The sequence below is a fragment of the Adiantum capillus-veneris genome, chromosome 14, assembly GCF_014529385.1.
Source record: "Adiantum capillus-veneris isolate H3 chromosome 14, ASM1452938v2, whole genome shotgun sequence".
NCBI classification, from domain to species: domain Eukaryota; kingdom Viridiplantae; phylum Streptophyta; class Polypodiopsida; order Polypodiales; family Pteridaceae; genus Adiantum; species Adiantum capillus-veneris.
The window spans coordinates 8230120-8242810 of record NC_140944.1 but is presented as its reverse complement, the minus strand read 5'-3'; the positions used below and the strand labels follow the sequence as shown (position 1 = coordinate 8242810).

Sequence of the window (12691 nt, the reverse complement as noted above, 5' to 3'; positions counted from 1 at the left end):
TCCTTATTCTTGCAAGATCTTTTAAGATAGGTTCTTTTCCTAACACTTGCCACATTCTTTGTCACAAAGAAGGCCACATAGCTAGCCCTTGCTGCTCTCAGTTTTGTTGAGATTTGAGACTCTTGATAGGATCATATACAATACTTATCCCTGAAGTCAGTCTATACTGTAGTACTTCCTAGTATCATTAGACGTTTAGTTTTAGGTGAAATTAGTATTGTTTACCAAATAGTCGCATTCCTTGTTTTTTTGAAAACTATACACTATTGTGCCCGGCTTTCATAAAGAATCTTTCAATCATATACTGCTAATTTTGAAAAACAATTCCTACCCCCATTAGAGCATATGAAAGAAAATTGTTTGTGCGTAAACTTAGGTACTACTCTGACAGGTTGTCCTTGGTCATGAGGACAACCAGGCTACACTACCTTACCATACCCAAGCCTTGAACCTCATTAAGTATTGTAGACCTCATCCCTTCTTATTAAGTCGAGTAAAATTCAAGTAGGTGGCAGACTTGGATCCGAGTCCATGTCCTTAGAGAAGCTATAGGTTGAAAGACACACTATCGCTCAGCATGTAGAAAAGTAACACCAAAGGTAAGCTTTATTAGGTCACCCAATTCATTAAAAAATTCCATGTAACAAAATTACTCACAATCCAATCGGCATTGCCCTTTGTGACTTGGCAAACAAATTAAACAAGCAAGTAAAATATTTTTTATAAGCACAATTTATCTACCCTTTATTTTCCTAAGTAATCATCAAACCAATCCCATTAGCCAAACCTCTCCTGATGTCAAAAAATAATCCCATCAGTAGTTTTTTTGTAGCTGCCCTTATATACGAGACCATACCTTATATCAAACCTTGTTCATAGTTATCCAACATAGAGTAGAATCCCTCTAAAGACCTAGGATAATAGAGTAACGGAGACCCAACAAAAATCATGCATATTTTGAGATATGTCAGATCATATCAATGTAAAATGAAACATTTACCGTTCCAGCAAGCACAAGAAGATTCCGTGTTAGAGTAATAAATAGAAAACTTGGGAGTACCATAACAGATGTGAGAATGCATATGCACTCATTCATAGTTCCTTTAATAGGAAACCAATTCCTCCATTCTACCATGTACCATGCATTTAACCAAAGAGTCCTTTATTGTTTAGTATGTCAGACAAGGCCATCATCCATGTAGTCTTCCAAAGTTTGTAGATCCGACAAGAACTTTGTTAGACCTAAATAGTAAAGAAAAGCAACCAGGAAACAAGTAATACCAACGATTCTTGCTAAGTGCAGATAGCTAAAATGGGTCTGCAAATCAACAACCAGATCTTTCCCTCGATCCGAAATTCATCCATTTAATACATTTGCATTAAGCATTCGTAAACCCAAGAGCTATACCTTATATCAAACCTCATTTGTTGTAACCCTACATCAATCAAGTGTTAGGCTGATACATTTACCACAAAACCATGTCTACCAACTCTGGTAGGCATTATTTAACCAAAACACTCTCAAAACCCATGATTGTCGGAGTATAGGAGACCCTCCACAACATCAGCCATAATTTGAAACATGTTTGCCATTATTAATGTATAGTGAACCCTTCCAACAAGTCTATGCATATTTCCTAGTAGAGCAAGAAGGAACCAATGCTATTAGCTACTAGATTATACATGCATTCATCCATACATGCTTTAGTAGGAAACAGTTAACATCATACCATAGTGTACCAAATAATAAATCAAAAGTCCTATTTCATTCAAAATGCCAGATTAGGATGTAGCTAGGGACCATGCCGAAGGTCACAGATTCAGTCTGTTTTGAGTCAGCCTTAACCGGTCAAGAAAATACCCAAGAGAACAAGGAGAGTCACAAAATCATGTTAAGTGTAGGTAGCTAGATTAGAACTAAAGCTAGCATCCATATCATTAGGTTGTACAAAATTATCCATTTGATAAGTTTGCAGCTATCATCTGAACTAGGAAACCAGGCATTATCACCTACCTCATTTTCTATTCATCACTTGGCTATCTAATGCCATGTACAACCAATTAATCTTGCATGGGTTATACAAATGAAGTACACATATCCAATTGAATTCCAAACAATATATCCTTGTCCAAATGAGGCTCCGCATTAGGTATTTAAGAGCAATAGTGGACTCGTAACTGAAGCAAGCCCTTTTCTATTTTAAGCTAGAGAAGGCTCACATCCACTTGGGTGTATACATGCAAACCATGTCTACCAACTTTGGCAGGTCTTATTTAACCGAAACACTCTCAAAACGCATGATAATCGGAGTATAGGAGACGTGTTTTTTAATCATTAATAGTGAACCCTTCTAGCAAGTCTATGGAGATTCCCAACTAATGTAAGAAGGAACCAATGTTATTAGCTGCGAGATTATGTATGCACTCATCCATCCATGCTTTAGTAGGAAATGATCAACAACATACCATAGTGTACCAGATCATAAACCAGGAGTCCTAGTCCATTCAAAATGCCAGATTAGGTTGTCCACCAAGGATCGTGCCAAAGTTCACACATTCTGCGTGTTTTGAGTCAGTCTTAATCGGTAAGGAAAATACCCAGGAGAACAAGGAGAGCCACAGAATCATGTTAAGTGCATGTAGCTAAATTAGAACTAAAGACAACATACATATCATTATGTTATACAAAATTAATCATTTAATAGATTTGCAACTATCATCCAAACCAAGAAACTAGGCATTATTGCCTACCTTGTTTTTTATTCATCACCTGGCTATCTAGTGCCCTGTACAACCAATTAATCTTGCATGGATTGTACAAACGAAGTGCATATATCCAACTGAATTCCAAAAAATATGTCCTTGGGCCAAATGAGGCTCCACCATACATCAGAGAAGGTACTTAAGGCCAGCAGTGAACTCATAACTCAAGCAAGCCCTTTCCGATTTTAAGTTAGAGAAGGATCACATCCACTTGGGAGTATACATGAAAAATGTGAAGATAAACCATGCATCCATTCTCTCATATGCAAGCAAAAAACTAAACCGTGGCATGTCCCCAATATGCATTTAGTAAAAAACCATTTGTTTTACATCAAGCTAGAATCACCCACCTGAGAAGAAGCCAATGTTTGCATCTCCATTGAAGTTTTCTTATCCTTCCCTTTGCCATATCGCTACGCACACAGAATATTGAAACCTACAATTCAAATGCAGCAAAGCACAACCAGGAAGACAACAGAAAACACTGAAGCCTACTAAGTGAGGGAATAGCCCTCACCTTTAAGTAGTCCATGGAATAAAGGCATTCCCCTTGAGTATAGCTCAGACGTATCCCCGCCAATCATAAGCCACTCTTTGCCATCACGATCCAGCTCGTGCACTCTCTTGTTGTAGGTAGTTGTTCCTCGTTAGCCTTTAAGAGGCCCATGCAATCTGCTTGATGCAGTGTTGAGGGTAGTTTTGTTAGTTAGAGCCGATTGTTAAATGGTAGAGAAATAGCTGAAAGTAGGTAAGTAGAGCGAATTGTCAACATGGAGTTATATTTAGATTATAGTTGAAAGTGGGTATGCCAAAAATAGCTTCAAACTACATTATTTCCCAACTTACTATCCACAGATACATTCCAAGTTCAAGCCTAGGGTCCTATCCCATTGGCCAACTAATTTTAAAAAAAATTATACTCATGATGTGCTTTTATGTGGGTAACACCCTTGGGCCTGGGCAAGCTAAAATCGTTAGCTTTTTGGCCAAGTCTAGATGTGTGCAAATTGAGAGCAATATTGTGCTTATTTTTTTTTTTGTGTGTGTTTTTGTTATCTACATATATTATCCACAAACGAACATATACATGTTCAAAGACCAAGGTACCCAGATAAAGACAAGGTTTTTGTACAAAATAAACTTAGATAGCAAAATTTTGTACAAATGAATAACATCAGGTCGGTACAAGTCACCATCCTAAAAGGTAGAAATTCCTTCACAAACTTCGAACCAGTAGCCAATCTTCCAAACAATAAAGTAACCAAAAAGTTGAACCAAAGAGAGTAACCCTCACCTGCACCCATAGAAACAACACAACATTTAGTTAGCATTGGCTCTGTATGTAGGTGATGCATGGACATCCTAGTTGTTATCCATATCACAAAGGTACAACTTTTTGGTGAAAGTAAACTATCATTGAAAGATAAATTTCAAAAGACTTTGGTAGACAATTACACTAGCATAAACAAAACCTCAACAGTCTATTGATGAATAGTTTCATGAGAACGGCCCACGATTAACACTAGAAGTAATCATGTGCTAAAGGTATTTATAATTAATCTCCTTATTCTTGCAAGTTCTATTAAGAAATGCACTTTTCCTGTACACGCCATGTTCTTAGCTGCAAATGAGGCCACATAATCTGCCCTAGCTGCTTTAAGCTTTGCCGAGATCTGCGCCCTCTTGATAGAATCAACAACAGTACTCATCTGCGCAGTCAGCTTATACTTTGGTACATATGGTAGCAATATAAAAAATGTTTCGGGCTTTATTAGTATCAAAACCCACATATACACAATCTTGTATTCAAAAAAATCGAGACTAGTGATGCCATTATAGTGAGCATCACTAGCAAGTACTAGGCCAAATTTCAACAAAACTTGGAGGAACTCGTGATCCTCAACAATTAGAAGCTATACACAATTATCATACAAGCTAAAGTAGGATAAAATTTACTGAGATAGTTATGAACCATCCAAACTTGTAATTATAAGAACATAAACTCCCTTAGGCTGGTCCTAAATTATTATTTCTAATATGGAACCCTCTTACCTCTTGTAGTAATAGAAAACTGGAGGCAAAGCAACCCCTCATTCAACTTAGCAATACGCCAGAACATGTCCATGTACCCAGATCCATTAACTGCGCAAAAAAACTCAAGCAAAAAATATAGTAAACCAGGCGATTTTTGGCAGTATTATTGTAAGAAGAAAACAGCCCAGGCAGTTTCTATAATACTCTTGTCAAAGATTTACTCCACATCTAAGGAAACATGCATAGCTAGTCTTATATGATACAGTATCCATACCCCATCATCCGTCAAGAATTCATCAACACTAGCTCAATTGGATCAGCCATCTCCTCACTAAAGTGAGCACCACAAGCTGGACTTCTATAATTTTTCCAAAGGAGGTTATATTAGAAAATAAGTAAACCTATAGAATCTTGCTGAGCAGAATTCCATTAGGCATTTGTAAACCAAATATCAAACAACATTAAAAAAACGTTTGATGCTATAACTATACAGTATCAGACAAGAGAAACTATCGCTGAGCCATTTCTGCATAAATTAGAAGGCACAACAACCCATGGTATTAGAAATAAACAAGGTCAACAACGCATCAATAGCATAATGGCAAGAGGTGCATATTTAATAAAGTTAAGTGAGCCTTTTCCTTACATCTAGGTTGAATCCCAGATGGAGCAAAGGGGTCAAAGGTTAATCACATGCCAGCCAAGGTGGAAGCAAATATAGTGGCGTATAGAAGCATACCAACCCAAGGTAACCATCGGAAAGGAAAGAACTCAAACAAATCAGATCAAACCAGCTTATGTACATGAAGCAAGGGACTCCAATCGCATATCCGTCATAAAAGATGCATGATATCAAATAACCCTTTGAAAAACCAATGAAATGTTATTTCCAACTACATACCAAGCAATCAACCAACCAAGTCCCAATAAGCAATCTTCATCCAATATAGGCTCCAGCCCCTTAAGGTAGTTACGAACAACTGTAATCTCTTTATCCTGAAAAACATAACTAGACCAGAGTCGCCCAACAACACCACAAGCATACCCATGCCATAAGCTCATAGCCACATACATTTAAAGATGACATCATGCTATCATTTATCATGCAAAAAGGTATTAGCTTCAAAAATCTATACACCAAGCAAAAGAACTCCACCTCAGATGAAGCCAAAGAATGAACCTCCAAAGACTCTTGCTTTTATTTTCCTTTAGCCATAGTGTATCACATGCATGGTAAAGCCACTCAAATAGAGCAAACACTACACATCAACCACAGACTGAATGTACACAAGCCCACTAAGTGAGGTAAAACCCTCGCCTTTGAATAGGTTTGAATCTGCAAAGCAATGAGTAAACGTCACATTCAAGCGCATGCAACACCACCACATCAAACACAGCCCACGCAATATCCACAGTCGGATGTCGTTCTCCGCGTCCACTAAGTGAGGGAAAACCTTCACCTTTAAATAGGTTGGAATCTGCAAAACAGTGAGTAATTGTCACGTTTAAGCGCATGCAACACCACCGCATCAAACACAGCCCATGCAATATCCAGAGTCGGATGTCGTTCTCCGCGCTAGCATTGAATGAAGCCATGTGAAATGCCAGCATATGCATTCCAGAATAAGACGGATCCGCTCCACTTGCAGCAAAAATCGCCAAACGATATTATGCAGGTAAGAATACATGGCTGTATCAAGATCAAGCCTTATTCAACTTCTACTAATCATTAAAGTCTTTTAACATAAGTGAGGTCAAAAGTTTTTATCCAAAAAAGACACCTTACACGTGTGTGATTATGCAGCTTTGCTTTTAGTCTAGGGCTGGCCGAAAACTCCAAGCAATTACAAGCCAGTCTTAGGTGTGAGCCAAGCTAGCCCGCTCTAGTGCTTTATAAGAAGATAAGGCCTAAGATTTTTCCTAGATAGACATTTGTGTGTGTGTGTGTGTGTGTGTGTGTGTGTGTGTAAAGATGTCATCACATCCATAATGTACAAAAAGGTTTCATTACTAAAGAATCCTTTTTCATAGTCAAGCAATCTACATGCCAAGTATCACATGCAAAGAGAAGGGAGAAAAACACATGATTGGTCAACTATTGGCATTGTAGGCATTAAAGAAACCTCCACATGTTATAGATGTCACCGAAGAGCATTTAATTTTAGCTTGTTCCATCAAATTTGATTGACTTATTTCAAACACAAACAAAGCCTAACACTCTTATTTATCAGAAATCATATTGAAAGCACAAGCAATGTCAAGTTAGTTAGCTTTAATATGGCTCCCATATTCTAGTGTAGGTAGAGCTAGAGCCCTTTATTTCAATTATGTATAGGCATAAAATTGTGTGTGTGTGTGTGTGTGTGTGTGTGTTTGTTTATTTGAAGTTTGCTTGTTTGTTTGTTTATTTATAATTTATTTGAAGTTTGTTTGGCTTAGCCAAATAGTCAAAATATTGAGAACAAGTAGACTACTTTTCTCTCTTGGTTCCATGAAAACAAGAAAAAGTGAGCGCGAGAAGTGGGATATCAAGGGAAAGTGACGAAATACTTTCATCCTAGAGTCGCTTTATAGTGGACTAGTACGGCCGGCCGCTCCCCCCCCCCCCCCCCCCCCCCCCCCCCCCCCCCCTTCCCTCTTTATCGCCTGCAAAGAGGCTTTTTTTAATTTTGGACTTTAGCCTTCAAGTCGCAGATTGCGACACGTGTAAAGGGCTCCCCCTTCCGCCATATTATGTTAGTAGATACCATAAACCTAAAAGCACGATGAAGCCAAAAAAACAAAAAGGTTTCAAAGAAGTGCCAATGTTGAGAATGTAATGTAATATGCCAATCTTGAACATATGGAAAACTTGCTGCATGTTATTGCTTGAGGTCGACATAATCAACCTTTCACAAGCAAGACCATTGTCTTTTTTTCTACTGATATGAAGTTTTGCATTCGGTGTAGTTGATCGTGTTTGTGCCCCACCCAACTTTGGCCATATGCTCATGATTGATTGAGCATACAGGAAAGTTGGGGCATGGTATCGGTTCTGAATTGAGTTAACGATCTTCGATCACTACAAAACTTTGCACAAATAGTACCATTGTTGATTTCTGCAATCATCAACTTTCAATCGTATGGTGCCAAGCAAGCCTATGGGCTTGACCTAACTTCCAAATGCCACACGGATTGCGAGTATGAAAGCCTATGCATATCATGTGTCGCATTTGGCCATATGGACACAAGCCAGCCCATGGCTGAAGTCGGAGTATAATATGGGTATAGGATTGACCCATTGAGCTCCAGTGATGATGATTCTTGTATAGGTGTTACATAATAGTGTATGATGATGAGTTTATGTCACAATGTAATCCTCTTTCCTTAAGTACTATTTCAATTGTTAATTTGTATTCTTTTTCAATCATAAGAATACCAGCAGTTATAGCTTTATTGCAATACAAGCTCCAAAATTCCTAAACAATCCTCCCTGGGCACTATGGCAACCTTTTTGAACAGAATGTTTGACTTTTCCTTTTTGTCACTCCTATGGCATCCCTCTACACCCGTAACGCTTTGCAAAAGTGAAACAAATGCATCTTAGTGGTTATACTGTCTGAGGGAAACCAATACTAGCTCTTGACAATCTACTAAAGGGAAATTGAACGTTGTGTTTTCAAGTTAATGCAATGACATTTGCACAGCTTTGGGGCACTCACCATTTTCATCGCACATAGTGCCCTTTCATTCCAACTTGCTCGACGTTTTCAGCTTGGAAGAGCATTTTCAAATGACACTGTCGAGTCCAAGGGTCAATTTTAGAACTGTCTATCATGGTCTTTTCTTGCTTGTTTTTGTAACATATTCTGTAGCATTCCTTCTGCCATTTTAGATGTGCTTGCTTTTCTTGCATGTGGTGCACTGCTTCAAATCCCAATCTATATGGAGGAGGGATTAATGGGCCAAAGTGAGGAGAATTTAAACTAGTTTTGTCACTCTTTCAAGATTATGCAACCTCTTCCCAACAAGATATCTGTCATCACGTATGGAGTCACGGAGCTTCACAAGTGTGTCATGGAGTTTGAGGATGCATTGTGGCGCGTATGCTCCTCCATGCCACACAAGTTTTAGCAAGAGCCATCCTAACCAGGCAAACCGATAAACTGCACAGTTGACAATGGCCGAATACCCAAGAGCTGGAAATAGGGCACTTAACAGCTGCACCAAGATGGGCAACACAATCTCTCTCCAAATCCAAGGCCCTTGCAGGTGAGCAAAGCCATCTCTCTTTACTCGTTCAAGCTTCAAACTCCAGCTTTCATCTATCAGAGGAGCTACCTGATGCAGAAATACCTGCACACAAATCAACAAGGAATTGGTACGCTCCACACACACACACAACACACACACACACACACACACACACACACACACAGAGAGAGAGAGAGAGAGAGAGAGAGAGAGAGAGAGAGAGAGACCAGTCTATTGCAAATCTTCAGAATGGCCAACCCCAAAGCCCAATCTTGAAAGGGCCGAAAATACGAGCTCTTGTCTATTGGCCCAGATGCAGGTATCACCACCACAAGCTCAAACAGCAGGCCATCATAAACGAAGCAGAAGTCATGGAACCGGAGCAGATTTTGTTGCATTGTTTTCTCCATGGCTGCACATATATATATACACACACACACACACACAAGGAACCCACGAGGCAGTGTGGGTCAACGAAGCTTTCTTCACAGATTACCCAGTGTGGGAACGAAGCTTTCTTCACAGATTACCCTTAGTTGCTGGCAGACTATAGAGAAGCCATGCAGCTCGGTACTAGTACCTCACCTTGAAAAGGGGGGGATGTCACGTGCACATCTAACCCCATGTGCATGTGGACAAGCTGTAACTCCTACATCTAGGGTTTAGGTCATCCTACGAAGTGTTATGGCACCTTTGTGAGCCTATACACAGGACGTGCATGTCCAGGCACTTAGAGTAGCTGCATACCCTCTGATTGCACAAGCCATTAGCATTTAGTATCAGTAGCTAGCACCAAGCATAAGCATTTTCACCGCATGTGAACCGTTTTCTAACTGCGCATTAACCACCTCATATAAGGCACTTAATTTTATTAAGTGACTTTTGAAATTCCAAATTGTGGGGCTGTTGAGATGCTGCTCAACCCAGCTTCTGGCAGCTATATATGCAAGCCTTTGGGGTACCAATAGAAGGCAAAGAAGCACTGATAGTGCCTCTCCAGAAGCACCACTTGATCAGCGTTTTGGCAATAGCAAGGCCAGTGTTTTTCATGAGCATCAGCGTTTTCCAGAATCAGCCATCAGCATTTTTACCTCAGCATTCAGCCCTTTCCGCAACAGATCCTCAGCGTACAGCCCCAGCCTCATAACGGTTGCAGTTGTCGCCGCAATCACACCAGCGTTCTCAATTTTCAGCCAACGCCTATTTCAGTGTTTCAGTTTTCAGCCTATCGCTGCCACCAGCGATAGCAGAGCAGCCCATAGCCTCGTCGCAGTCGTAGTTCTCAGCCAGTATCCATAGCGTTTTCAGATTCCAGCCCTTTAACCTCGCAGTCTCAGCATCTACCGCAAGCATCGTCGTCGTCGTTGTCGCCGTCATCAAGCATCTCAGCATGTAGAACCATTGTACGAGACTTTGTGCAATCTAAAGCAAATACATCTCTAGCAACAGAGAGGGGGGCCCTTGGAGAGGGGTTTGGGACCCATCTGGTCTCTCTCTCTCTCTCTCTCTCTCTCTCTCTCTCTCTCTAACAACACTTTCTCTCACAGTTTTCCATTCTCTCTTGTTTTGGTCCATTGCACATCTCTCATAAAGTAGAAAGGAGAGCTCTCTCTCCCCTTCATTAAAAGGAACCTTGGGCACAAATTGAGCAGCCCATAGCCTCGTCGCAGTCGTGGTTCTCAGCCAGTACCCATAGCGTTTTCAGATTTCAACCCTTTAACCTCGTAGTCTCAGCATCTACCGCAAGCATCATCGTCATCGTCGTCATCAAGCATTTCAGCATCTAGAACCATTGTACCAGACTTTGTGCAATCTAAAGCAAATACATCTCTAGCAATAGAGAGGGGGGCCCTTGGAGAGGGGTTTGGGACCCCATCTGGTGTCGGTCTCTCTCTCTCTCTCCCTCTCTCTCACTAACAACACTTTCTCTCACAGTTTTCCATTCTCTCTTGTTTTGGTCCATTGCACATCTCTCATAAAGTAGAAAGGAGGGCTCTCTCTCCCCTTCATTAAAAGGAACCTTGGGCACAAATTGAGCACTCATCCTAATCATACACCATCATTCACTTCCGTTGCACATTACAAGTGGATGGAGGAGGAGGACTTAGCAGATACTCCTCAGATATTAGAGCTTTACCTTGAGGCTTTTGGTTTAGCACCGACTATTCCAGAAGTTACCGATGAACCAGCAGATTGAATTTGATGCGGTGCAGATTACACAAGAGGGGAGTCACTCCACTCCTTTGTCACAAGTTACCTCGATGGGAATAAAGTCACTAATTTATTTTGAGATTTCATGGATACTAACAGACTGACGATATTCTACTTAAGGATTCTATGTAAAGATGTACTTAAAAATAGGAATTCTTAAAATGAATTTGTTACATGTGCTCTCTCCTGTGTGTATTGTTTGAGTACGTGTCCAAAAGATGAAATGACTGTAGCATTTTATATGGTCACCTGATGGGTGATGTGAATGTGAGTAACGAGATTTAGTAGATCAAGTCATTTGTGAAAAGATCAGCGCAATTTGGATGTGATTGCTAAATAAGTTACAACGATCACGATTCTCATATGAGATCTCGACAGGGATAATGTTGTGAATATGATGTGAATGTTCAGTGAGTGTCTTCCTCGTGCAAGTGTTGGATGCGTGTGGTCTAGTATGTGAGTACTCAGTGTCAATGTCTAAAGTCGCAAGACGGGCACCATGTGCCCGCCCCTTTCGGTATTTGAATTTCATGTGCATTCTTTAAGTCTGGCTAGTTGCGAATGGTTCCTTTCTTGGTTGTGTAGTGCTGAGACAGTTTCACTAGGTGGGAACCGGCTCCTATGAGACGGGCAGTGGATCAGTCAGTAATTACCATGGTAAACCCAAGGCATATAAATAGGACCCACTACATTGTAATCGAGTTGGCAATTGTTACGAGCATAAGTTACAGGCAAGCAATAAGTCATTTGTCGGCTGTACTCTGTTCATCTTTTGGTCCATAAGCCACATCATATTCATTGTAATCCTTCATCTGTAATTCCAATTACAACAGTGCAGTATATTCCAGTTATACCTACTCTGTACTCAGTTACTCTGAATCTGAATCTGAATCTGAATATCATTCTCAGTACTTAGTCTGGTTCTTATTCCAGTAGATGTATTCCAGTTCAGTCTCTGTTCCTTTGTCCAGTCTACTACCTGAACTAATACATTACCAGTAGCTGTAAGCTTCTAACACTAAAATTAGCTATCTCAAGAGATCAGCTCCAATTCCATTTTGGCGATCACGGTGGCTAGAGTTGAAGCTCGTTGACTGGAACACTCTTCTCCCAGTTGGAAGTTTTCAGCTACAGCAATGGCACCCAAAACCAGTCAAGGCCGGAAATCAACCATCCGTGTTGACCCTATTCCTGAGGAGTCGGGAAGAGACTCTGACCCTAAGCATGAGAGGGTGATTGACACTGAGGCCCATGAGGAGCACAGTCAGGCTGATGAGACGCAGGACTCACAGCATTCCAGTCACTCTAGACGCAAACGGGCAAAAAGGGAAGCAGTCAAGTTCTCGGTCTAGGCAGGGGGATGAGGGTACCAAAGGTAGTAAAAGCAGTCGCCACACTTCCAGTAGACAGGCCAGAGAGGACACTGACACAGAAACAAAAACAGATGTCA

The 12691-nt window shown here is 40.5% G+C and overlaps 1 long non-coding RNA gene across 1 annotated transcript; it reads right to left on the bottom strand.

Moving 5' to 3' along the window:
• Positions 1-3815: 3815 nt before the first annotated feature.
• On the bottom strand, positions 3816-4941 carry LOC147441861 (uncharacterized). The gene is made up of 3 exons (XR_015190260.1): positions 4816-4941; positions 3937-4057; positions 3816-3819 (listed from the first exon to the last, which is right to left on the bottom strand). It is a non-coding gene; the product is annotated as an uncharacterized LOC147441861 (long non-coding RNA).
• Positions 4942-12691: the final 7750 nt, after the last annotated feature.